This window comes from Parasteatoda tepidariorum, chromosome 9 (assembly GCF_043381705.1).
Source record: "Parasteatoda tepidariorum isolate YZ-2023 chromosome 9, CAS_Ptep_4.0, whole genome shotgun sequence".
NCBI classification, from domain to species: Eukaryota; Metazoa; Arthropoda; class Arachnida; order Araneae; family Theridiidae; genus Parasteatoda; species Parasteatoda tepidariorum.
In genome coordinates, this window is record NC_092212.1 from 84079657 (window position 1) to 84105211 (window position 25555).

Here is a 25555-nt window from a genome sequence, read left to right on the forward strand (position 1 = left end):
ACCAATGCAAAGTTGCAAATTTATAGAAATGATTTCGAATTATTCAAGTGCAAACAGTGAAACTGCAAGAAAATATGGTATTGATACCCATTTTCAAGAAAAAAGGCCAAGATTCCTAAGGCCAAGATTCCTAAGGCAAAGATTTCTTTACAATTCCTGGCACTTCTGCAGCAGCTGAAAAGTCATTTAACAAATAAAAAATAATAAAAAACTATTTAAGAAATAATATGGGCTAAACTCGACTCCGACATTTATCGCTAATAGCAATTGAAAACAAAACCGCATCAAGCCTGGATTTAAACGAAGTCATTGATACTATTGCGAAAACTAAAGCTAGGAAAAAATTGTAAATATAATTGTTATTTAGTCAGTTGGTGGGCCCGACCTTTATATAATAAACCCTTGAATCTTCTCTATTTCGTTTTATTAGCCAAACCTACACCAAGTATTATTGTAATTTATGTTGTTACTGTTTAATATTTTTATTACCAGCCCTACAGTGCACAAAAAAGAGCTCAAGTAGCTTAGCATTTTTAAAGTATTTGTATATTTCATATTTTTATTTGATAAAACCTAATCAGTTTACATAGCAGTGGGGCCCCATTTTTTAATTTGCCCCAGGGCCCTTGGTTACCTAGCTACGCCACTGCCTGACGTATATTAATAAGAGCAGACGTTGTTGTTAATTTACGTCGCACTAGAGCTGCACAATGGGCTATTGGCGACGGTCAATAAGAGCAGACGATATTTTAAATTACAGACATGAAAAACTTACCTTTTTATCCAGGGATTATGATTTCTAACCCCCAAATTATAGTGGGTATTCGCAATCTGGGAAATATGTTCAAAATTGTTCGGCCAGGAGAGCGGCCTAAAGTTTACACTTCTTAATGTTAATTTTACTTTCTGCGTATTTCGCCATAGCTCGAGAAATTTCAAAGCGAATTAAAAAAATTATAAAATTGATTAACGGTTATAAAATTTGTTAATCCTAAAAAAATTCTGTGCAAAAATTTTTTATTATTTTTTTATTCAATAATAGTCTAAATAATTTGTATTGTGAGCTACACAAATCTTTACATCATTTTAAGGAATGTAATTCTTCAATCCAAAATTTGACAAAATCAGTCGAATAGTTTCTTTGAAATTAAATATATGACTTTTTTAAATATCCCATGAGTTCTGCGGAAGTTCTTCGGAAATTTTCATTAAAAAAAAATATTGTAAAAAAATGAGTGACACATCGAGGTATAGCGTTTACAATTTTTGCTTTATTTTCTTATCTTTCATTAAAAAGTAAATTAAAGTGAGACAAGAAAAATGTTCCGATTACTGAGGTAAATTCCAAAATGATGTTTCATTAAAAAAGAATCCTGCCTATTTTTATAAAACTAACATGACCTACACACTTAGAAGACACGTGAATGATAAAGTAATTCACATGTGAATGGATCTAGAATGAATATAGGAATGAATGAAAAAAGATAAGAATGTATCTAAAAAAAAATATATATATCTAGGACTAAATGAAAAAAAAATGAATGAATTTAGAACTAATGAAAGAATGAATCTAAGACTAAATGGAAAAAAAAAGAAGAATGAATCTAGAACTAAAGAAAGAATGAATTTAGGATTAAAAAAAAAAATGAATGAATTTAAAACTAAAGGAAGAATGAATCTAGGACTAAATGAAAAAAAAATGAATGAATTTAGAACTAAAGAAAAAATGAATCTAAGACTAAATGGAAAAAAAAGAAGAATGAATCTCAAACTCAAGAAAGAATGAATTTAGGACCAAAAAAAATGAATGAATTTAGAACTAAAGAAAGAATGAATCTAAGACTAAATGGAAAAAAAAGAAGAATGAATCTCAAACTAAAGAAATAATGAATTTAGGACAAAAAAATGAATGAATTTAGAACTAAAGAAAGAATGAATCTAAGACTAAATGGAAAAAAAAAAGAAGAATGAATTTGGAACTAAAGAAAGAATGAATTTAGGACTAAAAAAATGAATTTAGAACTAAAGAAAGAATGAATCTAAGACTTGATGGAAAAAAAGAAGAATGAATTTGGAACTAAAAGAATGAATTTAGGACTAAAAAAATGAATGAATTTAGAACTAAAGAAAGAATGAATCTAAGACTTGATGGAAAAAAAAGAAGAATGAATTTGGAACTAAAAGGATGAATTTAGGACTAAAAAAATGAATGAATTTAGAACTAAAGAAAGAATGAATCTAGGACTAAATGAAAAAAAAAATGAATGAATCTAGAACTAAAGAAAGAACGAATCTAACACTAAATGAAAAGAGACGAAGTCCACACGTTTATTCTCTAAGGTCACTCCTTCACTGTTTTTGTCTCGCATTAACTCTTCGGGAATATTGCAGTGTAGCTTAAATAAAACTTTTACATAATGAAATTTTTACAATATAGAAAGTTAATTTAAAAATTTATAATTAAAAAATAAATACGTGTAAACATAGTGTTCAAAAAAGGAGAAAATCAACGATTAAGTATTAAATCTGGGTCTTGTTCAGTGCCCCCTCCCATAGCTTGGGATCACTCGCCCCCTTCGCCGGCCCAGATCAATCAATCTTAATTGAAAAATATCTAATATCACTACAGTGAATATAAATGGAAATTTGACATCTTTCGTTCGCCTACTATTCTCAGTAGGTTCGGTCTAACTAGTTTTAAATTCAACCCAAAGCAAATATGAAACTTTTTTTTTATTCTTCAAAAAAATAGGCGTTATATCAGTTAAATGCCTGGAAAAGTTGCTATGACGTCATTCGTTCTTTTAACCCACAGAGACAGAAACAGGATTGGATGCGAGTGAAGATGGGCACATCTAAAACTTTACTAAAGTTCTGCAGAGACTAAGTTCGATGTAGTACAGATTTTCTGGTAAATAGACACGTTGGAAAAGTCTTATAGCTGCCACAGCCGAACTTTTAGGGGATACTCAAGGTCTAGAAACAGTGTTCAATATGTCCTTCCCTTACGGAAAAATAGTGGTAATTTTGAGGCATAAGTGAGGTATTTTCCTAAGGTATAAATGAGGTTATTTAAATACGTCTTGAAAAGGGTGCAAATGAATACCTCCACGGGTATATATGTATCAATATGAGGTGTTTCATCTTACATAGGTGGAGAGGTAGATGTTTACTACTTTGAGGTGTTTCGTTTACAACCTTAGGTTATTACTCATCAACCTGAAGTTTATTTTTTTAAACCTGTGGAAGTATTTATTCAACAACCTAAGGCGTTTCATTTAATACTTCAAAATATTCTGGATCTATCTCAAGTGTGTTTTTTGGCAGTTGTAAAGGTAATTTTTTATTAACTGAGGTGCTTTATGTTCAACCTCAGGTTATTATAATTCAACCTCAAATATATTTTTATGAATGTAGAGGTATTTATATTTTTTTGATCAACTTAAGGTGCGTCATTTTACACATTAAGTTAGAGATCAACCTCAATTGTATTTTTCGACGTTCGGATAGGTTGTTTTTTATGAACGCTAGGTGTTCGAAGTTCTACTTTAGGTTATTATTTTTCTATTGTTCTATTAGGTTATTATTCATGTGTAAATTTATATCTTTGTTGAGGTATTTATTTATCTACTTAAGGTGAGCCATTTTACACTTTCGGTTATTATAAATCAACCTCAAGTGTATTTTTTGACACTTTGAAAGCTTATTGTTTTATTAACGTGAGATGTTCCATGTTCTAAATTGGGTTATTATTTCTTAACTTCAAGTATATATTTTTAGAGGTATATCAATTTACCAACCAAAGATGCAACAATTTGCACTTCAGGTTTTTACAACTCAACCTAAAGTTGTTGTTTTTTTAAAAATACTTACGAAGGTAATAATTCACAGACGTCGAGGTGTTATACGTTCCGCCTAGTTTATTAATTTTTAACCTCACTATTATTTATATTATATAAAGAATAGTATATATGTTTAAATTTTTTCACAAGTAGAGATCTTAATTTATCAACCTGAAGCTTTCAATATTACACCTTCGGCAGTAATTGCTTCTAAAAAGAAAGTTTCAAATACATAATTCATCCGTAATTTTAATCGATTCAAATAAATTATCTTGAAAAGACACTTATCACAAATTCCACAGTTGCAAAAAATTATTTGTGGGAATTTTTTATAAGGTAGATGTCTAAGGTGCTTGAATTTTTAAAGCAAATTTAAATTAGTCAGCTGACATTCAAAATATTTTCATTTAAAACTAAAATTTAATTTTTTTTTACAAACCAACAAAATTATTTTAAATATTGGTTTTGTCTCCCTGTTGAAACTTGGAAGTATTGAAACCTAAAAGTAAAAAATATGAATTCGTAAGAAAGTTATATTTATAATAGCGGCAGGTTTTTAAAATATTAGAATCATGTGATCTCCAGAATTAATTAAATAAAATAAATTGTTTTTTTTTCATTATTTAAATTAACTGGATGAAATTAATGTTCTTTTTCAGAGTGAGTCATTTTGTTCCAGCAGTGAGAATGTATCCTTAGATTCCAAAGCCAGACTTAAGTTATGCAAACATTTCGCTTTTGTTTTCTACAAAATTTTCAGTTTTGTTTTTTCAATAAAGAAGCCCACTTGTTTTATATCCTATTTATCTTTTAACCTTAATAGCTTTTTAAGTGTCAAATCATTTACTAGCATATTTTTGAAGCTGATCTGATAAGTCTTCTTGATTTTTTGGATGAATACACCTTTACCCTTTATATAAACCCTGAATTTCATACTTCAAAATTATTCACGCACTTTCTCTGTTGGTCACCAAATTATTAATTAAATTTCTTCTCGTTTTAAAGACCCTTGAAACAAGGATTATTGATCGTTATTATTCACCTTAATTAATAATATCAATTATCATTTTGTTCACTACTCATTTCATAAACATTGTTTTTGAACTCTATTGTTTCAAAAGTTTTGTGTCCANCCTTTATAATACACAAATCCAAAAAATTATAATTAACATTATCATCATGAATTCAAAGCAAGATTAATTCATCGGGATAAATATTTGTAGCGTGTCTACCACTACAAAAATACAATTCCAATTCACTAGTATAGCAGCAAAATAACTTGGGCCCTTATAAAACCAATATTCACGAATCTTGGCTCAATAAGGAATAAAAGGGCTGTTATTTTACCAATATTGGCCCTATATAGAATCAGTCCGATATTTTACAGCTCCTTTACAATCAATATCGGCCGTATATGAAATTGTCAAATTCACTTGATATTTTATATTTATTATTAAGCCAATATAAGCCTATAGTGACCAACGTAGGCCATTTTAAGACCAATATTAAAAAATCTAGACATCCCAATATTGGTCCCGCATGTTTTTATATGTCAATTTTTAGCCCAACTGGGGCCAAGGTAGAATTGTTGCTAGGGTCATGTTAACTCGATTCTATGTCGGGGTACCTATTCATAAATGAAGGTTAATTTGTCGATAACTCCTCCCCCATATATTAAATGAAATGCATATAAGGAAAGACTTTTATTTCTGTTAAATCTTCATAATTTATATAATACTATATACATAATTTGATGCATGAAAACTGAAAGCTGATTACTAAACCAAATCAATATCCATTAAGATATAATGCAATGCACAGCAAACAGAGATTTTAAAATGATCTTTTATTAGGATGAATACATTAACAATTCTATTCTAAAACTTTACTTTTCTGAAGGAAAAAAATGATGAGCATAAATTTTTGCTATTTAATAATTTAATAAATATTTATGGAATTAAATGGTTGCTTTGAAAAAAAAAGACATATAAAAGGTGGTAAAAATTGGCTTATATAAACATAATTAGAATTTTTTATTTTATTTTCCATGTTAGTTTATTACGCTATAATATTGTTAACAATGTGTTTCTTTTAAGGTTACAATAAATAAATAAAGGGGATAAATATTGGGAAATAAATAAATAAAGGGAAGAATAAAAAAGAAATTGTGTGTCGAAATATTTTTAAAGTTAAAGCTTCGTTAAAAACATTTTCCTCTTCCATAAATTTTTCAATGGCACTAAATGTTAAAAATAACCCATACATATGTACATACTAAAATTTAAACAAATTATATACAAAATATGCAATTACAGATACATATACAGAAGTTAATAAACAGTACACACAAATTATACATATATATATAAACAAAATTTTCATAAATTTTTTGATCAACAGGTTTTAATATTGTCACATAGGATACAGCATCTATATAATCATTCAGCAGTGTTGAAACGGAAAAAAATGAAGAAAATAGTTGCTTTTAGAAGCCTATATTGTAAAAATTGTTGCCTACATAAGAATTTTTTTTTTCTAATGTGACTAAAATTTTATTAAATAACTTAATTGTCATATACCATGATTCATTAGGTCAAGTTGGTGGCAAATATGATAATTTTTATGTAAACGTAAGTGGTCTAGCACTAAATTTTTCTATCAAAAAAATTAGAGGTAAATGGAAAAAAATGGAAAAATGTAGAGGAAACATGGAGAAAAAAATTACAGAATAATGAAAAGAGAGAAGAAGAAAATTATTAAAAAAAATATAGATATATAATCTTTTTATCAGCTCACACGATTGTATTCGCAAAAAGAAGTGCTTTCTAATATTGTATTAATATAGTCAAAGCAAAATATATCAATACAATAGTGTGAGGAACACTAAAAAAAATTGTTTCTTTTTTGGTTGTTGATACAAAATAGAATAGAACACATTAAATAATAAATATCACTTAAAAAAGAGATAATAAAATAGAAAGAAAAAACAAAACACAAAACGAAATCTATAAAGCAAATAGTAGCGAATTCAAATGAACTTTCATGAACGGGGGGAAATTTTCAAGTATGATTTAAAATACTTTTGTAATAAGATTGTCAGATTAAAAAATATGAAAACAGAAGCGCAAATTGAGGTAAAAGCGTAAATAGAGGGATTTTGTTTTGTAACATGTTTTTACTGCAGTACGTTTAATTTGTTAGTTACCAAGGGTGGGCCCAAAAATGGATGTGCGCAAGGTAATATTATACCGGGTAATATATATCCAATTTTAACGATTTTAGAAAATTAATTTTTATTCAAGAAAAAAGAGAGGGAAAGAAACATGAATTACCTGTTTCGCACATATTTTTAACCAAGGATTTGCTCGAAATGGATTTGCACATGGTAAAAATTACAAATAAGTTTGTGGTAAATTTATTTACGATAATATACTCAAGATTTTATTTAGAATTTAATTACTTTAGTTGGGAATCCATTAGTTTTTTTTATTTATCAAAATTTAAAAGAATTTGTCTATTTGTTATTTGGATAAATAAACATTACTACATATTCTTTTAATTCTATTAATTTGATTAAAAATGGTAATTAAATAGATGTTTTCAGAAACATTAAAATTCCAAGTAAATAGTTTATTTATATTAAAATCATTTCTTTTATCATATAAAACAACAAAGCTGATATTTTCTTCCTTTATAATACCCAAATCCAAAAAATTATAATTAACATTATCATCATGAATTCAAAGCAAGATTAATTCATCGGGATAAATATTATTTAATAAAATTGTGTAATCTTGAAAATTAAAGATAATTAAATCATCAATAAATCTAAAAACAAATTTAATATTAAAAGTAAAATGTTTTTCATAATAGTGCAAAAATAAGTTAGCTAAAAGAAAGGAAAANATTCATAGGGGTAAATATTATTTAATAAAATTGTGTAATCTTAAAAATTAAGGATAATTAAATCATCAATAAATCTAAAAACAAATTTAATATTAAAAGTAAAATGTTTTTCATAATAGTGCAAAAATAAGTTAGCTAAAAGAGAGGAAAAATTAGATCCTTGTGGTATTCCATCAATTTGAATAAAAATATATTTTCCATTATGAAGATAATTATTAAAAACACAAAAATTAATTAGAATTTCCCAATAATCAAAATCGCAACTAAGGATATTTTTAAAATCATCGTAATAATTCAAAAGGACACCTTTTAGTTTAGAAAGGGGAATACTAATGAAAAGATGCTGGAGATCAAAAGTTGAAATAGAATTAATTTTATTACGTTTAATAAATTCTAAAATTGGTTTATTATTAGTGATAATCCAAGAAAAACCTTTAATAATATTGTTAATAATTTTAATTAAGTAGTTAAGAGAAAATTGTGCCAGGTTTAGTTAGGTAAGTATTAGATGTTGATGAGATTGACATGAGATTGTTCTAAATTTTATAGGGATTTTATGAAGTTTAGGACTAATAATTAAGTAAGAAAATTGTATATTGCTAACTTTAATTTTAAACCTCTTATACAAAGCTAAAATTTTTTTAATGACAGTATAATTATTTAAATTACTAAGTTTAAATTTTTACTATTTTTTGACTCTGTATTTAAAAGTTCAATATAAAAATTTTTTTACACAAGATTGCATAATTATTGTTATCTTTATTTATGGGGGTAATTAAATTTTTTTTCTGTAGTTGCTTAATTGATTGAACAATTTTATAAAAATTTGTTGAATTGTCACTGTTATTTAAATTTTATTAATTCTNCCAGTATTATACCCTTGTCATGTCAAAAACCACTTTTTGACGTCAAAAACCCAACCCTGATTCTAACATACCTAAAGATAAAGAGAATCTATTTGATATCTTTAAACAAAAACTATTATGATTGAAAAGAAAGTATTTTAAAATAAACTGAATTGATATTTAGTAAATGGGTCTAAATTTCTTGCTTTTTATCATTAAATTCTCAAGTTTTCCGTAATATTTAAATTACCAGTAATAATATGTTTATCAACAAAGTTAAAATAATTCTCTTCTTCACAGTGATATTCATAATCGGATACATTAGTCCCCCCTAAATTTTTGCTAATATCATTATAATTAAATATAGTTTTACCAAGAGATTTATCATATTTAAAGCTTTTAACTACGTTAAAATACTTTAATGGAATAAAATTTTTTATGAAATTTGATCATATAAAAAATATGGTTTTGAAAGTTAATAACGAAATATAAATTATCTAAATTTTTCTTTTTATTTGGCGAAATTTTACTCGTTTTAGATTTTACAAGAATTTACATTTCTGAATATAATTTATATCCCTCTGAACTCGAATTTAAGTATAAACAACGCATTGACTCTCTTCTTTGTTCTGGAAGAGAGGCAGTCTTCCAGTGGATCCCTGACCACTGTGGCATTTACTGAAATGAACGGGCTGACATGTTGGCTAGAGAGGCTTCAGCACTGCATTCATCTTCTCATCCAGTTCCCCTTAGAAATGCAAGGCGGCTTCTTAAGAGCAAATGCAGGCACAGAATAATATCTGCTCTTAGGGACTTAGCTGATGGAAAATCCTGGGCTAGCCTTCTTAATGACCAGCAGCGCTATCACCTTTCCCTCCTTCCCAGAGCTGAGGGAGTTGCTTGCCTTAGATTAATTACTGGACATGACTACTTACAGGCCCATTTATTTAAAATTAACTTGGTCAATTCACCTCCTTGTGTGCCCCTCTCTTTTTGACATTTGTTCCTGTGATGACTTTTGTGCCCTCTCACCTTCTGGAGCTACTTCAGTGTTGTATTGGACTGCAAGACGCCTTATGTCTGAGAAGACGATGGCGGGCGTAATTTTTTTTAAAAAAAGAAGATTTTACAAGATTTAAAAAAAGAATTTTGAAGTGTAAATTAATAAAAGAAAAGTTAATAAGATCTTGAAGCTTATATACATCATTATTCTTAAGGGAGAAAACAAAATCTTTCATTGGTTTAATATTGTAATATTTATTAAAATCTTTTTCCATATTAGAAATAAAATTTACATTTAAATTGTCACTATTAAGAGTTTCTATTACTTCTTGATCCCCCTGCGGTAACCCTGCGGCAGGGACCGTGCTCCGTCATATTGATTCTTCTTTCAGTGCTTAGATGCATTAATTAGGAACTTTATAAGTTACCCTCTGTTTTTGGGAGTTCACTCAACATGCATGTTCATTTTACCTTCATTTCCCCCCTGGATTTCTTTCAGCATGTCAATCACGGTGAAAATATCTTGGTGGTAGGTTTGTGTCCTTCGAATTAATTTGGAATGCTGCCCTTCCACATTATTAGTTGTTCTTTCATTTCCACTATCGAAATGGTTCTAAATGTTCCTGAAAAAAAATTTAAAAATAAGATGAATCACAATAGTTTATAGCAGTACTTTGAGTATTTTAAAACACCGGTATGGGAACCGTAGATTTGTAATTGTAATGGTAATTTCAACCATGAACACTGCATTACCAGAGCTCATTCTAGGCAGAAAAAAAGGGCAGGGTGCAAAAGTTTAAAAAAAAGGCAATAATTTCTTTCTATGGGCTTTACACGTTTTATTAAAAAAACATTGTCAATTAGTAAAAGATTTTTATTTTTTTTCATGTTACTAAAAGTAGCAAAGCAATCATAGTAATTACTAATTTTTATTAATAAATTAACATATATATTGAGTTAATGGGCTAATTAGCTTAGTAATTTGTGGGTCATTCCATGTCAAATCATATAGGATTTTACAAAAATGGCACCCACCATCACAGATTTTGATGAAAATTTGTACACTTATAGAATTTTTTGTGCTGATTTCAAAAATATCAATTATATTTAAATCGGTTAAGGGGTTTAAAAGTTATAACTATTTGTATTTTTGCCAAAATGACACATTTGCCGCCATTTTGATTCATACATCAAAGGCTATTAATGATTGTAACTCACCTTATATTTGTCATAAAGCAATATTTTTTTTTTCTTATTTTGATCAGAATAAAGTAATCTGTCATTTAAACACTTTTTTAGCAAATAAATATCCTACTTTTTTAGTAAATGGGTCTGTTTTGCAGTTTTTTGATCAACGGAGTTGAGTAACTTCAGGAGATGATTTCTGGCAACTCGCCCCCTTCAATTTCAAAAATATTTTATTCAAAGATAGTTGAAAGTGCAAACTAACATCTGATATAAAAATTTTGATGGGTGGTTCACTCACTTTTTAAAAAAAATTATTTTTCTTAAGAATCATTATGCATTAAAAGTGTAGTTTGATGATTTACAGTCCTTAATTGTAACTAGAGTATAATAAAATGATATTAAAAAAAATGTGAATGGTAGAAAAATATGTAAAATAAAGTAATAATTTATTAAATTATTTTTTCTTCTTTCTTTGAGCCCTCTGCCCCTCCCTCAAAAAAGAAAAGAAAGGAAAAAATTTGAGAATGAACAAAATTTAAAAAAATTTGTAAATAAATTTATCCAGAATCAACTAAGTTTTGGTAAATGAGAGGGATCATAATCTAAAAGAAGATAAATAAAAGTTTCTCTGAAAGAGTAGAGGGCAGTACCAAATAATAAAAAGCAGCCATTAAAATTTTTTTTTTTAATTGAACTAACTTTGATCTTTATGGAAGGAGAAAATCAGAATTTATGATGTTGAATAATATCAGAAAAAATCATTGTACACTTTAATTTAATTCAAACATTTTGTTTGACTCTAAAATGTAATTGAAGACCAAATTATGAATATTTATAGTTAATTTTATCCTTTTATTTGACAGAATGATTGTTATGGTAATGAGATACTCCTAAAAAATTTCATTTGAAACACTGATAAAGTTAAACTATTTATTTTAATTATATTGAAATGAAATGATTTTATATCACTAACTATCTGATATTTTGTATGCTCTTATTGCATCACTAATACCTGCAGGCCCTTTTTACTCTCTAAGACTTTTATTATAATTATATACATCCAATTTTTTTTAAAAAAAACTTCTGAATAGAAAAAAAAAAATACTGAAAACTATTGACACATTCCATCCCTACCTTCCCAAAAAAGAAATTTGACTAATCAGAATGTATCATCTGCCTGAACATTTTTGTTCGTTCCAATCAGAATTGAGTGTCATGTCAAATTTATTTTCCTACAAATCAGTAAAATTGTATTTCCATTCATTTAGAACAGAAATAAAAAAGTTTTAAATGTATCAATTTGATATTTAAAAAACAGTTTTATTATGAAAACCCAAGTATTATGTAGTATTGGATTAACTTTGAAAGATTTTAAGTGAAGTTTAAACTCACAGAAGATTTCAGAACTTTCTTCAGAGAATATAGAACTTATTTCATTTAGGAGCTATTTAGATTTTAAGGAAAGTTCAACTATATGCCTCATACATAAGGAGTATCTCTTGTATCAGTATGAAATATGTAGAGTGACCCGGGGTAATTCACGATCACTCTGTTTCTGGGGTAAATAATGATCACCTAAGTTTTATTTTAAAAAAAATTATTTATTTTTTTAAATTTGAGACATAGACAAGAATGCTTGTACATTTTTTAAAGTATAACTACATTTACTTAATTATAGTTTTTTGTTTAATCTAACAAAATAAGTATCTTTTAAACTGCTTTCTGTATTTTCCATTTCAAAGATGGGTTTCAAAATGTGCATATTTCTGCAAAGATCCCCCTCCTTCCCTTAATAATAAATATTTTGAGTTACTTTCATTTTCTTTGATATAAAAATAGTGTAAGCTTTTGTTTAATTGTTTCAAATCTGTAAACATTTTAATTAATTACAGGAAACTATATAAAATGTTGCCCCCTAGAAATGGGCTAATTATTGATCACTGGGGTAATTCCTAATCATTGTCATTTCTTTTTATAAATAGTATTAAAAATAGCTAATAGTCTTTTCTTAAATAACAGTTCATATTTATTAAGTGGAACAACCATAAAATATATTTTAACTGTAATCACAAAATTTGTTTTTAACTGTATACAAGACAAATGTGTTCTGATTTGCACCATTTCTGGTTTGCCTTACCTTGCTTTTATCTTAATTTTATGTGTGTACATTGTTAGAATAATTTTTAAGCTTATAAATTTTCTTAACATAAATATGGTGAGAAATTATAAGACTGAAAAAGATACTAAGCTTCTAGAAAGCAAAATTAGTGAATTTCTTTTAATGATTGAAAATGAAATTTCAGCGTGAGAGCTGCTGTCAGAGCTGTAGACATACCTTACTTAACTTTACACTCTCACTTAATAAAGTTAAAAAATCCAGCAAAAGTAATTTACGTGGGAACTCTTTCTTATATTCCAACAGAACATGAGAATGAGTTGGCTGCTTGTCTAAAATGTATGGCACGATGCATAGATTTTTGGAAAATTTAAAGTGTTATTCTTTATTCTTGCTTTTAAATAAATCGTTTTATTAGCTGCTTAAACATCTCTTTGGTTTATTTGTTTGATCTTGATGTCTTATTTGTTAACTAACATTGTATAATTATTTTTAAACAACCTCTTTACTATAAAAACTGGTGATCAGTAATTACCCCAGAAGTGATCAGGACCAGGACCCCAGAAATGATCAAGAAAAGGGGTAATTCCTGATCACTAAAAATTTAAAATCTTTTAAATTCTAATTAGATTTTCAAACAAAAGAAGGTAGCATAGGACTCATCTCATATAGTCTCAAACTTCCAGTAAATATTGAAATTCTATCTTGAATAGTTTTTTCACAAAATAGATGTTTGCATTTTTTTATCAGGAATTACCCCAGGTCACCGTGTATGGATAAAAAAAAATTGTGACTTATTTAATTCTCCTTCCAATAAGACCAAGAAAGTCTCCCTTCATGTCATAAGTGTAGATCAGGCTAAAACATACAGAGCTAAAGCAAATTTCAGCAATTCCTGGCCAGAAATTGTATTTGTCTTGTTCAGTCTCAAATTTTTTCCTTTCTTCTTTTTTTTTTAAGGAGGGGGGGGGGGCTCAAAGAAAGAAGAAATAAATAATTTAATAAATGATTACTTTATTTTACATATTTTTCTACTATACATATTTTTTTCATAATCATTTTATTATACCCTAGTTACATAAGGACTATAAATCATCAAACTACCAGCACTTTTAATGCATAGTAATTTATAAGAAAAATATTTTTTTTTAAAAGTGAGTGAATCGCCCATCAAAACTTTTATATCAGATGTTAGTTTGCACTTTCAACTTTCTTTGAATAAAATATTTTTGAAATTGAAGGGGGCGAGTTGCCAGAAATCATCTCCTGAAGTTACTCAACTCCGTTGATCAAAAAACTGCAAAACAGACCCATTTATTAAATAAGTAAGATACTTATTTGCAAAAAAAAGTGTTTAAATGACAGATTACTTTATTCTGAACAAAATTAAAAAAAGGTGAGTTACAATCATTAATAAGCCTTTGATGCATGAATCAAAATGGTGGCAAATGTGCCATTTTGGCAAAAATATAAATTCTTATAACTTTTAAACTCATTAACCGATTTAAATATAATTGATATTTTTGAAATCAGCACAAAAAACTCTATAAGTGTACAAATTTTCATCAAAATCTGAGACGGTGGGTGCCATGGCTGGATGAACTGACATGGAATGACCCTTATTTGAAATGCATGTTTTTAAGTGTCTGTAGTTATGATTTCATAATTTAAATGATTAATAATAATTATGATTTAATGATAGTGGAAGTAACTGCAAAATTTCAAAGACAAGTGCAACAAGGGGGTGTGATGGCTATTTTTCCTTTCCCATATAAATCCCATATATTGACAGCAATGACAAAATAAATAAAAAGAGTTGAAAATAACAAAAGTTTAAGAAATCCATAGTAGAGTTTGGGGAAAAAACAAAGTAGGGTTGAGGAAAGAAAGCGCAAAAAGGGTATGGAGTCTATTATATCAGGGCACTAATTTACTTCAGGGGCAACAGAGTGGATTTTTTTGACTAAAAGGACAGCAGGATGCTGCGCCCTGCTTACCCTGCCTAGAATGAGCTCTGGCATTGCATAGTAAAAATTAAATCTTTGAACTTGCTTCAGAACTTTTCTTGATTTTTAGATAAAAATTTAGCATTCCCCAACTTTTTACCCTGACATAGAATTCCTTAACAATTTTAGGTTTCTTTCACTTTGTGGATACTCTGTTTTCATAGTTTGCGAAACATAAAATTAACTGTTAAGTAAAATATTTCGTTTTGAAACTCATATATTTTTGACCATTACCTTTTTCCTCATTTTGCATTTTTTTGGTCCAATATGTTTCCTAATGAATGTCCTTTGCTAGTAATCATCAGATGTATATATAGATAACGTCGAATTTGAGTAATATTTCTTAAAGCAGTCAAAATACTCTTAGCAGGGTTAGAAATTAGAATGTAACTGTCAGGCATCAATGCCATTTAAATATTATTTTTCTTAGTTGCCAAAACCTTTAAGCTATGATTAATTTCAAAATGCTATTTTTAACCACAATATTTAATTTTTATAACAGAGCAAAAAAACTTTTTTTGTGGAAGAATAAATATTCTGAAAATGCTTGCACAAACACTTATATTTTTTTACTGCATTCCCAACACCTAAATCAATGCTAAATGTCCAAACGATAAAATTTAAGGACAAAATTTCCTTATTAAACACACTTATTAACGGCTATCTATTTAGAGCGCTTGCCTCTCAATGAGCTGATCTTTGTTTCAATCTCAGTCATGGCTGGTCGATATCGATTACACACCCAGCTCGCACTTACCACAATACTGATGTAAAATATTTCCCGTGGTAGACGGAGAAGTTAGAGTCTCTTTTGCGTCAGGTTAACCATGGGAGGTTTTCATAGTTCTCTCCATGTAATGCAAACATGAGTTAATTCCATCAAAAAGTCCTCCATGAAGGCTAGTTTGTTCCAATGCTTGATTTGGGAGTTTCCTAATCTTCTGGTTCAAAATTCAGGGCTACGGAGCAGGGTTGGGTTTTTGACGTCAAAAAGTGGTTTTTGACATGACAAGGGTATAATACTGGTTTAAACTGTCAAAAACTGAAGTTTGCCAAGAAAATATATAAACTTCAAAACTACCAACAGTTGCTATGCATTATATTTAAATTTAATTATACTATAGGTAATCAGCAGGTTTTAAAATATTTTTTAATTAAAATTAAGGTAAAATAACAGATTTAAAATCTCAGAAATTTATATTCAAATGCATGTGCAGAAAAATTTTGCACAAAAATTGTTTAAATATTTATATTTAAAAAAATTTTTCTTTCTTTTTGATACTTAAGAAAATTAAAAGTTTATTACTATGCATTTTTGACATATAAGGAACATATAACTAATATTTATAAGGAACTTACAAGTTATGTTGTATAAATACAAACTTGATATAAGATACAAGTGTATAAAAAATTTTTTTTAATGTTATACCGAATATCTTTATTATCCAGTATGTTAATTTGAATTTAAAAGTAGTTATATTTGTGAATAATGATAAATATAATTCATATTGTTTATTATATTTATTTATAATTATTACACTTATCATTTTAAAACAATTTTTATCTCTTAATTTTTTTTTCTCCACTTGTATTAAGAATACAAATAATGCATATCTTGAAAGCAAGAAGTAATTATTCAACAGCTGAATATTTAGATATTCAACAAAACTATATAGTATTCAGCAAAATGAAATTCACAAGTATTTGGATAAACTAAATTTTCAGCATAGTAAATGAATAGGCTGAATATACTGTAAATCGACACTAACTACTCTGTGTATTTAACAGAAAGCACTTAAATTTGTATTGTCTTATGTTAAAAAGATTATTAAGAAGATTTAAAAGAATATTAAAAAGATTTTTCTTTAAAAGATGTCTAATGTACAAAACTGCTAATGTTTATCTTTAAAAATGTCTAATTTTTAGTATAATCTATACTATACACTAAATTTGGTTATAAATAAATTTCTTAATAATATCACTGCAGATTTTCAATAACACATGAAAATGAATACATAATATTACAAAAGATGTGAGTTTTCAAAAGTACAAGATTTTGGTTACTATTCAAAATATAAGTGTTTCTTCAAAATTTTAAATTTATTTTTTCTAGAACATATTTAGAAACACTATCTTTTTTTTTAAAAGTTCAATGTATATAAATTTTATGTATTAATTAAATTTCACATATGAATATAGGTTTTTGAGATTTCCGACAGTGAGGTTTTTGACGTGACGGTTTAAACCATGGTTTAAACTGTCAAAAACTGTCACATGTCAAAAACCTGCCAACCCTGCTATGGAGTAAAACAATGGGAGTTGTAAGCTGAAAATTGGGTCGGCTGTGCAATAGGCAGTTATAAAATAAAACCCTGACTCCTAGTGAATATTTAGTTCCTCTCCTCTCTAGTTATTAAGAAATTAAAAAAAACTTCAAAAAGGGATGCCAAACTAACATTCACATCAATCCATGATTTGATTAAAATTTGAGGCCCAATTGAGAAACAAACTTAAATAATAATAATACTTAACTCTGTTTAACAATAATCTTAACATAAAAATTTAGAACTATGAAAAAACTCACTTTACAAATAGGACGTCTACACCAGATCCACCATCTTATTTGTTCATCAGTTTTGTATTGCTTTAATAGTGAAGTCTATGAACCTATAATGAATTTTTATTGGTAAAATTTTTAAAGCAGATTTTTAACATAGTAACAAAGTTTTTAAAGATTATTTTTTAGGACCTTTGGCAACAGAATTTACAGAGAACTCTCTCTGCCCCAAGGTAATCAGACAAAAATTATTATTGTAAAAATGCCAGCTTAATTTAATGTATATAAAATCAAATTTTAAATATAAATTATTCAAAAATTGTACACAAAATTCAGTACTTTTCCATTTTGTTGGCATAAGTAAATCCAACTACTTTGTTTATTCATTTTTATTTTATTTTATATCCGTCGTTAAACAGCCAACCTGATTTTGGGTATACGACTACTAATGTTCAACTCCGTAGCTTTGTAATTTTGAACCAATCCAGAAGACAAGGAAACTCCTGGATCAGTACTCCCAGAGGTATTGATTTGTAATGGGAACATGGGGGACTTTACGACTCGACAGATTTAACGTGCATGAGTCACCATTTACTACACTGGTAATCTTCGGCCAGCCTGGGATCGAACTCACGAGCTCTTGGACATGAGCCCAGTGCCCTACCAACCAGGCTATCCCGGCCGATTCATTTTTATTTAAAAAAATATCTACTAGCTAAAAAAAAAATTAAAAGTAAATAAACAAATAGCAATAATTAAAATAAAAACAATTGAATTTACTTGCGCACGGTGATGTGGCATTTTGGACGCCTGCGCCGGCAAATTGGAAAAGTACCCAAAATTCTCATGCTGCTTGTTGAATTCAATTCAGAGTGTGTAGCCATATCTTTAAACAAAAAATAAGCACTTTTTAAGCACTATATACATTAACAGAATGCAAAATAATTTTAAAAGACTTTAGATGATCATGATAAAATAACTAGTTTCTGACAAACAATGCTTTTCTTGATTATAGTAGCCGTTACAAATTTATGGAGAGATTTTTCAGTTCGACATCAGAGGGTGGAAAAGGAAGCCTGAAATCGAGAATATCTTGCAAAATGCAGCAGAGTTGCACATTAGAGTGCTATAATCTCACTGATACCAGCTCAATATACATGCACATACAGACTCGCAAGTATTTCATCCAACATGTAAAATGATTGTGGTTGAATGAATCGTGAAAAAATTGAATAGAACAATGCTAATAGCACGCTTTTGTGGCAAAAATCGACATGGTAAAGAAAAAAATCTCATTTTTGAAAAGGTAAAATTAAGCAGCTTTTAAAAACACCCAATGAAAAAAGTACCTTTAAGGGCTTTTAAATAACGAAAATAAGCCCCTTTAAGCACTTTTTCAAAAGGCTATGCACCATGCAATTTGAATTTAATGAAATTGTTTTTAAAAACATGGAATTCTGTACTCTAATAAGCCTGAAATCAAGTAACATTTTTGTTTTCTTTTTGTCCTTGACGAATTTCTGTTGATTCAGCTTTGAAGTTTAGATGAGAATGTGTTAAAAGGTATTTTAAAATAACGATTACTGTGTTGCCACAGGTGACTAAAAATGGAAGAAGTGGTGACTAATAAAATCTAAAATTTTATTAAAAAGAGATTGAAATTACCAATTTTTTTACAGTATATTTTTACAGTTTACTGTTGAAAGAGAATGCAAATTATGTTTTGATTATTGAATATTTTGTTATTTGAAATGTAAGTTATTGTGGTTTGAATAATTAAAGAGTTAATAAATAAATAAAAATTCAATGAGTTTCTATCACTTATTAAATTTTTAGTCCTCTGTGGCATACCTGGGACTAGTAATTATAAACAAATAGATCTGTTAAAGAGGAGAAAGAACAAATGTTAATATTCAGAGGAAGATTTCCGTATCGTGATCAGTGGCAGAATACTCGCTAAGTCTTGGCAGCTTCCGGTAAGCGGCTGCAAGAAACAAAACAAAAAAATCACAGAAAGGGACCAACTCGAAATGTATAACTGACTCTACTGGATTTTCCTGTAGACTACTGGATTTTGCCAGTTTCTCCTAGTCTACTGTTTTAATCAATATTCTCCTGGTTTCTGTACATTTTTAAAAACTCCCTAAAAGTGAGTAAGTTCACTAAAAAAAATCTCTAATGTGGTAGGCCTTAATGGCCTACGACAACACTAAATCTTACATACCAAATTGTTGATAGAACTTATAATTAGGGCTGCAGGTCTGTCGCGGCGCGAATTTCCGCGAAATTGTCATCTTTTTTCCTAAAGTCTGTGAGTTTATCAATATGTCTTGACTTGCGTGAAAATTGCTTAAGATTTGAATTTTTTTCTTCATTTTTTATTTATTATTTTTAGTAAACGGAATTTTTTATTTTCCTGAACCTCAAATTGAACATGTAAAATTGATTAGACATTTAGTGGAGTGAATCAATAGCGAAATGACATGAAAATAGTTCAGAGATAATCACAATCTTGTCAACTAAGGTGGTCTTTCTACACTTAGGGAGAGTAATTACCTTCCTGAAGTCAGTAAGAGTACATAAGAAATTGGAATCACAAAAGAAGGAAAATGTTATAAATCAAATCTTGGACAGAAAAATTGTTATACATGCTATTGCACTGGGCAATGAAATTTCTACTGCCTTTCTACATATCCAGTTAAGTTTTCCTAGACGGCTTCTTGTGATTTCTTAAATATGGATCAGTTTCTTAGATGAGAGGGGGCGGACTAGTAGTTAGTAGGGACTTCTAACTAGTAGTTTGAATGTAGAATGTTTGAGTTTTCACAGCAATTACTTCTTACAAATCAAAGGTCAAGGAATTGCGCATTGGTGAAGGAAAATTGATCGAGTTTTGGAAATCAAAGACCGAATGCTCCAAAATTGGCAATTCGATGTTTGTCGGTGCCTGAAAACAGCGTTGACGAAGAAAGATCATTTTCTAAGTATACAAATGTATTAAGTGATGAAAGACAAAGCATAACTGAGAATAATCTGACAATGTACAATACTTTGTACCAAAATTCTGTTCATTTAAATAAAAATATTTATATTGCTTGAAATTCAAAGAAATACTTTTCGTGTGTATTTTTAAGCTTTTTTAATTATTTGCGCAATTTCTGTCTTTTGCATCATTTACGTAATAAATTTTTCTATGTTTAGAATTTGTGTAATTTTCAAAATTTCCAGCGATTTTTCTGCGAATTGGGGTCTTTTTTCCCGCGACAAACTTGCAGCCCTACTTATAATGAATTAAGCCTTCAAAACAAACAAAAAATTTATTAAAGTAGCAAGTTCAATTTTAATAGATAACACTTTTATTTTCTCTATTTTTTGATAAAATTTTTACTTCTATCTTCATTCTGAAGTACTACATAAGTGTACAAGAGTTAATATACATGTTCTTCAAATAATATTTTTTTTTAAAAGTGTGTTATCCATAGTATCAGAGTGTTTCGAGGCTATTGTGGACTAAAAATTATACAATCTAACATTGTTCAATGAAAGTTCTCACTAAAGTTTTAATACAACTGAACTAACTCTGACATAGCTTTTAAAGGTGTAAATTATGATATTTAGCAAATTTTTCGTCATTTTTTAATTATTTATCAAAATACTAACCTTTCAGGTAATATTCTATGAGCTCCTTGATATATCTTTCCATTTATAAAATGTAATTAGGGTGACCTGGGGTAATTCCTGATCAAAAAATGCAAACATCTATTTTGTGAACAAATTATTTAAGATAGAATTTTAATATTGACTAGAAGTGTGAGGGTTTATGAGATGAGTACTATGCTACCTTTTTTTGTTTGAAAATCTAATTAGAATTTAAAAGATTTTAAATTTTTAGTGATCAGGAATTACCCCTTTTCTTGATCATTTCTGGGGTAATTATTGATTACCAACCAGTTTTTATAGTAAAGGGGTTGTTTAAAAATTATTATACAATGGTAATTAACAAATAAGACATTAAGATGAAACAAATAAACCAAAAAGATATGTTTAAGCAGCTAATAAAACGATTTATTTAAAAGCAAGAACAAAGATTAACACTTTAAATTTTCCAAAAATCTTTGTATCGTGCCATACATTTTAGGCAAGCAGCTAACTCATTCTCATGTTCTGCTGGAATATAAGAAATAGTTCTCACATGGGTTACTTTGGCTAGATTTTTTAACTTCATTAAATGAGAGTGTAAAGTTAAGTAAGGTATGTCAACAGCTCTCACACTGAAATTTTCATTTTCAATCATTAAAAGAAATTCACTGAATTTGCTTTCTAGAAGCTTAATATCCTTTTTAGGCTTATAATTTCTCACAATTTTTATATTAGGTTAATTTATAAACTTAAAAATTATTCTAACAATGTACGCACATAAATTTAAGATAGAAGCCAAGTCAGACAAACTAGAAATGGTGCAAATCAGAACACATTTGTTTTGTACAGAGTTAAAAACAAATTTTGTGATTACAGTTAAAACATATTTTATAATTGTTCCACTTAATAAATATGAACTGCTATTTAAAAAAAGACAATTAGCTATTTATTATCTATTATTTATACTATTTATAAGAAGAAAGAACAACGATCAGGAATTACCCCAGTGATCATGATCAATAATTACCCCATCTGTAGGGGACAACATTTGATATAGTTTCCTATAATCAATAATAATGTTTGCAACAGATGTGAAACAATTAAACATAAGCTGACATTATTTTTAAATCAAAGAAAAAAACTCAAAATATTTATATTAAGAGAAGGATCTTTGCAGATTTGTGCACATTTTAAAACCCATCTTTGAAACGGAAAATAAAGAAAGCAGTTTAAAAGATACTTATTTTGTTAGATTAAACAAAAGACTATTACAGTGAAACCTGTGTATAACGATACTGTCTATAACGATAAACCTGTCTATAGCGATATTTCCTTGAGGTCCCGGTGAAATTCCTATTTACTCAATGTATTTTTAACCTGTTTATAGCGATAACCACTTTTCAGTTAAACATGTCTACAACGATAATTTTTCCTCTTTTGATAGTTGATAGTTCTATTCCGATTTTTCTACCGTTGGAAAACGACTCCCCATCGAGCCTAAATGTGAGATAACAAAATGTTTTGTTTTTTTTTCATCTCCTTTGTATGTAATATTCTTTCGTTGTTTCTGAGAAAAAATGCCACTTTTAGGGGAAATTAGAGCAGTAGAAATGGGTGAAGGGGTATTGTAGGAGGGAGAGAGCTTCGTCAGAAATGCTGATGAAACTGGCTTATTTTATCAGCTCATGCCAGATAAAACAATGGCATTTAAGGGAGAAAATTGTAAAGGAGGTAAAAAATCAAAACAGAGGTTAACTGTTCTACTTTGTGCAAACAGTACTGGAACCGATAAACTGAAGCCGTTCGTTATAGGCAAATACGCTAAACCTAGATGTTTTAAGAATGTGAAAAGTTTACCAGTTGACTACAAGGCAAACAAAAGAGCCTGGATGACAGAAGAAATATTTAACAACTGGCTGCTTGATGTGGATAAGGAGATGAAAAGAAAGAAGAAAAAAATAGCTCTCTTAGTTGACAACTGCACTCCTCACAACAATCCTCCAAGTTTGAAAAATATAAAATTGTTTTATTTTCCCCCAAATTGCACGTCGATTCTACAGCCATTAGATTTGGGAATAATAAAATGTTTCAAAGGATACTATCGAACAAGATTAGTTCAGAACGTTGTTTATAATCTGGATAATAAACTCCCAAATCCTTATGCAGTTGATGTAAAAAATGCATGTGATTGGATTTCCGGAGGGTGGAATTCATTGACACAATCCACCATCCAAAATTGTTGGAAGAAAGCTTCTTTCTTTGAGGATAAAAGCAACGGAAACGCAGAAACTGAGCTTACTGAAATCACTGATGAAGAAGAAAAATGTGTGGCAGGCTTAAATTCGATTGTCAGTGATTTCCAAAGATCATCTAATACATCATTTCTATTTAACGCAGATGAATTTTTAAATTTAGATAATGATGTGTTGGTTTTCAGTGGTGCAAGTGATGAAGAGATTTTAGCAGAAGTTATCCCGGGTGATCAAAGTGATGAGGAAGAAGCAGCTGACTGTTCTCAAAACAGGACTCAAATTTCACCCGAGAATGCCATATTGCTAATTAACACTTTGCAAGATTTTGTTGCAACATTACCAAATGTAACTGATGTTCATTTGAATTCATTAGATGGACTGAAATCTATGCGCATGGAAATGGCAATTGCTTCCAAAAATAAGCAAACAAAACTAACCGATTATTTTTCTAAATAATTTCTGTTTTGATTCATAAAATTGTAAGTAAATTTTTCTTGTGTGCTGTTTCTAAGTAAAATTTTCATTTGGAGCCTATAAAAGAAGTTTAATTTATCATTAGTATTAAACGAATACTTTTAAATTTCAAACCTGTCTATAACGATAATGTGCCTATAACAATATTTTATTTAGGTCCCTACAGTATCATTATAGACAGGTTTTACTGTATTAAGTAAATGTAGTTATACTTTTGTAAAGTGTACAAACATTCTTGTTCATGTCTCAAATTTTAAAAAAAATAATTCTTGTTTAAATAAAACTTAGGTGATCCTTATTTACCCCAGAAACAGAGTGATCCTGAATTACCCAGGGTCACCCTAAGTGGTACTTTCATTTTAATATTTACCGAAAATCGTTCACCTCCGATTACACAAGCATGAAATTATTCTTGATTTATGCTGCATCATTCTTCAGTTATAGGAAGCTCTTCTTTTGGTAAAACAGGCCTTGTCTCCTGTCTCTTTGCAAAGCCTGTTTTTTCATTGTATCAAATGACGGAAGGAGAGTCAAAGATTGTATAAGTTATACGGGAGAGCTGCATATTTCCACGAAAGTGCTTTCTTTTCATATTTCATTACTAAAATTATGCAAGAAAATAATGAAAAGATATAATAGGTTAAACTCTATCTTTAAAAAATCATGCACTTTAAATTTTCAAGTGTCCAGCTAAAATTTTGAAATCTTAAAATTCTAACACAAAATATTTGTTCTCAAATAAAAATTATAAATTGTTTCCTCATACTTCGTTGGTTTCAGTTCCAATTGTTTTCTTAAAAGCATTAACAACAAATGAAGTTTATTAATTATTACAACTATATTTTGGTTTGAAAGTTCCACATTAGCTATAGCTGTCGACTGCCCAATTTTGCTACAGTAGAGATTTCCAACCTCTGAACTCGATTGTGCTTAAGAGCCATTCACATTATTGATGAAGGCCTGTTGTAGCTGTAGTTTCATTTACGTCACACTAGAGCTGCATAATAGGCTATTGGCGACGGTCTGGGAAGCATCCCTGAGGAAGATCCGAAGACTTGCCATCACAATATTGATCCTCGGCAGAGGGGATGGCACCCCCGCTTCGGTAGCCCAACGACCTGCACACGAAGTCGAGCATTTAACGGTAGCATAGTTTAACGAGGAATATGAATTCTATGCGTGGAATCGTGCACCTTTCTTTGTTAAAGAACACATAATGGAATAATGATTTAAAAAAAATTATAAATAAAATGTCGGAGAGGGGTTTTCATTTCGAAGCCGTCTAACTACCTTCAATATTAAATTATAAATTTCAAACTCGGTCCCTAAGAAAGGGTCAATGGTCCAAACATTTCTGCTGGAGGAAATTTTTATATGTGAATTAGGGGGTGCCTTAAAGGTCAATTGCATAGCTGACTGTGAGAGGACTTTTGAAGCGAAATTGTGGCAGGCTTCTCGTGTTCGAGTAGTGTGGTGATCAAGACACCGGACTATTAACCGACGGCGGGGGAGAAGGGAAGCAGGTTCGAATCCCAGCTTCGGCAACTTTTCAAAAAAATTTCTTCTTTTTTCTTCCGCATATTTTGCATTATATTACTTTTTCAATGTGTTTTTCTATACTTAGAAGGGTCCTGCATACAAGAAATAATTTTTTTAAATAGGAAAAGTGGCGAAAAAAGGGTAAAAACTGGACAAATAAAGGAAAATTGGTTTATTTCCATTGTTTTA

General features: G+C 29.0%; 1 long non-coding RNA gene across 3 annotated transcripts; it reads right to left on the reverse strand.

The window, feature by feature from the left end:
- Positions 1-9095: 9095 nt before the first annotated feature.
- On the reverse strand, positions 9096-24717 carry LOC107443001 (uncharacterized). Of its 3 annotated transcripts, XR_006226192.2 has the most exons (5): positions 24594-24712; positions 24198-24428; positions 18243-18348; positions 17490-17572; positions 9096-10218 (listed from the first exon to the last, which is right to left on the reverse strand). It is a non-coding gene; the product is annotated as an uncharacterized lncRNA (long non-coding RNA). The 3 variants fall into 3 exon arrangements; XR_011637621.1 differs by lacking the exon at positions 18243-18348; XR_011637620.1 differs by lacking the exon at positions 24198-24428 and having other exon boundaries at positions 10080-10218; positions 24594-24717.
- Between the last annotated feature and the right edge of the window lie 838 nt (positions 24718-25555).